Below are 3,538 nucleotides of genomic sequence, written 5' to 3' on the forward strand. Positions count from 1 at the left end.
ACCCTGTCCTTGTTGAGCTAAGTATTTTCCTTTCAGGTTCTTTTCAGGGTGGTGGCTCTTTATAGAATAGTGGGTACTCGTCTGCTGGGGGCTGTTGAGGGGTAACAGTTATTGTGGCCCAGGGAAGGAAGTAGCACTGCAATAGTGTGGCCACGAAGCTCTATCATCTGAATGCAGTCTTGCTCTAAGCCTCTGAGGATCATTAGTGGCCAAATAAAGTGCCTATAAGCAAGGAGCACTACTTATTTTATTTCATTTTATTTTATTATTATGTTTTATTCATAGAGAAGATTACAAGAGTCCCCAGTTTCAATCAAATGGTTATTTCTTAGCACTGTGTTGGGATGTGAACTGGTACCAAGAGAATGTCTAAGGCATGGGCTTGAGGGAAGTAGTTGGACTAGTTGATCACTGAGATCTAGAGATGTACCCAGCCTCGGGGTACATGCTATATTGATGGTTCAGTCTCTACACTGAAAAGGCATGGACTTCTCCATCATCAATGGTTAACATTAATGCTGGAGTCCTCAGTACTATTATTTGTTTGATAGAGAGAGAAAATGGACCAGACCAATCAGGGCCTCTAGCCACTGCAAATGAACTCAACACATGTGCTTTTACTTGGCTTATGTGTATAGTGGGGACTCAAACCTGGATCTTTAGGCTTTGCAGGGAAGTGCCTTAACCAATAAGTCACCTCTCCAGCCCTGCAATGCAAGTTTTTGGTGTCCACAATGAGTGTTGTAGGCATGGGCTCCTTCTCTTCAGTTTCTCGAGTAAAGATGATATTCACATTTTACTAGATTGAGTGATAGACTGCCACAAAAAGAGCATGCTGCCCATACTTTTGTGCAAATCTAACCTCATTTTTTGTATTCAATCAGTTTGGTGGAGTTCCTTCATTTTATTTAGAAGTCTTCCAGGCATGTACAGAATCCCCCCCCCCCCCCCCCACACACACACCCTCCTTTGGTGAGAACATGAACAAAGAGAACTTATAGTTTCTCAATTATCTGATAGAACTCCTCTTTATGGGAGCTTTTAATGAAATCTGAGCCTGGGCCCTAAGAGCAGGAAATGCTGAGAGTTACTTCAAATATCATATTTTGTGTGTGTGGGAGTGGTAGAGTAGATTATGTGTGGTGTGGGATGGCATGCTTAGTATACTATGTATGGTATATTCCCATGTGTGTGCAGATGTGGACGCTGTGTGCATGGGAGCAGAAGTCAGAAAAGGGCTCCATGTTAATTATATTACTTACCATCTTATTTCCTTCAGACAGGGTTTCACCCTCAACATGGAGCTGCAGTTTGTTCAGTGAGCCCCACTGATGAAGATGTGCATGACCATGCCTTGATTTTTACATGAGTTCTAAGGAGTGAAACTCATTAGATCCCAGGCCTTTATGTTTAAGCAGTAAGCTGCTGTGGTGGTTTGATTCAGGTGTCCCCCATAAACTTAGATGTTCTGAATGCTAGGGTCCCATCTGATGGAGTTTTGGGAATTAATGCCTACTGGAGACAGTGTATTGTTGGGGGCAGGCTTATGGGTATTATAGCCAGTTTCCCCTTGCCGGTGTTTGGCACACTCTCCTGTTGTTTGTCCACCTTATGTTGGTCAGTTGGTGATGTCTATCCTCTGCTCATGCCATCGTTTTCCCCTGCCATCGTGGAGCTTCCTCTCGAGCCTGTAAGCCAAAATAAACCTCTTTTTCCCAGAAGCTGGCTTACATGGGTCCTGGGGAATTGAACCTGGGTCTTTTAGCTTTGCTGGCAAGCACCTTAACCACTAAGCAATTTTTTCAACCCATTATTTGGACTTTTAAAGTTATTTTTTCACTTTACTTGTCTGGGTGTATATGTATGGGCTTATGGACCATAGTGCCTGTATAGAAATGAAAGAACAACTTCAAGGTATCTATGCTCCACCTTCTTTGCAATAGGCTGTCTTCTTGCTCCAAACAATCTGCCAGACAGCAAGAGAACAGCTAATCTGGTGGCCTGTGAATTTCAGATTATCACTGCCTTGCCTTCATAAGCCCATGGGAATCACAGAGGCATGCACCACTTTATATCTGGCTTTATGTGTGTGCATGGGATTTGAACCGTGGCCAGCAGACTGTGCAAACCAGTGCCTTTAGCTGCTGAGTCATCTCCCCAGGCCCTAGATTACTTTTTGACAAATTATTTTTATTTAATCCATGAGATTTGCTTAATAGTAATTATTTATTCTGAGCAAAATGTGAAAGAGCTTGAACCTCCACACTTATTACTTTAGGCACATTAATATCTTATTTCCAGAAAGATTAAAAATGTCAGGAATTATTTTCAATAGCATTAATCCTCTTATGGAACACAGTACTGCAAAGTGAAACTATTACTGATTTTAGTAAGCTACTTTCAAAATTTTAGATCAAATCACCCACTCTATAGTACAAAGCTATATTTATTCATCAGGAGTCTCTGATATAGCTTCCTACCTATGGTGTTAAGTTTAAATGTCTTCAGGGCATTCTTCTATCAAGATTGTCTTAGCCAATATGTAACTTCCTTGTTTCTTCAGAGGCAACAGTTGTTATTTTATGTTTCACTTTTCTGTGTGGGAAGAGGCCTGTCTGGTAAGATTTTTCTTGTGAACAGATGTACTTGGAATTATTTCAATTAAGTAGAAATTACTTCCTTCATCATAAAATGCTTAATCAACCATGCAAACAGAATAAATCAAGTATGAAGTAAGGAGGAGTTTAGTCTACCTTCTTAGTAACATAAATAATAGCATACTTAGTTTACCCATAGATGCGTACTTAAAAATGATGAAACTTTAATGGAAAATTATATATGCAATGTTATTAGGCATCAAGACTACATATGTAAGACTTTAGAATGATTCTTTAGTTTTTTGTTTCTTTTTTTTAAACTTTGGGCTAGAAATATGGCTTATCATTTAAGGCACTTGGCTGTAAAGACTAAGGACCAGTTTCAATTCCACAGTACCCATGAAGCCAGATGTACAAGGTGACACATGTCTCTGGAGTTCCTTTGCAAAAGCTATAGGCCCTGGAATGCTGATTCTCTCTCCTCCCTCTCTCCTCTCCTCTCCCATAAATATTATAAATTTCAAAATCAACTTTGTTAAAATATATGTGTTTTCTTGAGTTATATGGAATTTATCTATATCTGTCTACATAGTGCTATTACATTTCCAAAGTGTAAAATTGGCTAAAATACAAAGAAACTATGGAAAGGGAGTAGGTGGAAGTTCAGTGAATTTAAAATAGAGAAAACTTTATTTTTTTAAAATTACATAGATTAAACAAAGGACAGACAATACATAGAGAACAAGAAATAATGAGAACCTTATAGACAAAGTTAAAAGGGTTAAAGAAACACAGACTCTACATTTACTGTGCATCTTTACAATCACTACCTTGGAAAATAGCTGTATGGACACTTCATTACTCAACATCCTCCAATTACATGAGTATTCTTTTAATGAGAAACTGACCTGAACTTCACTTTCCTGTATACAAAGGTTCTA

The sequence above is a fragment of the Jaculus jaculus genome, chromosome 8 (assembly GCF_020740685.1).
Source record: "Jaculus jaculus isolate mJacJac1 chromosome 8, mJacJac1.mat.Y.cur, whole genome shotgun sequence".
NCBI classification, from domain to species: domain Eukaryota; kingdom Metazoa; phylum Chordata; class Mammalia; order Rodentia; family Dipodidae; genus Jaculus; species Jaculus jaculus.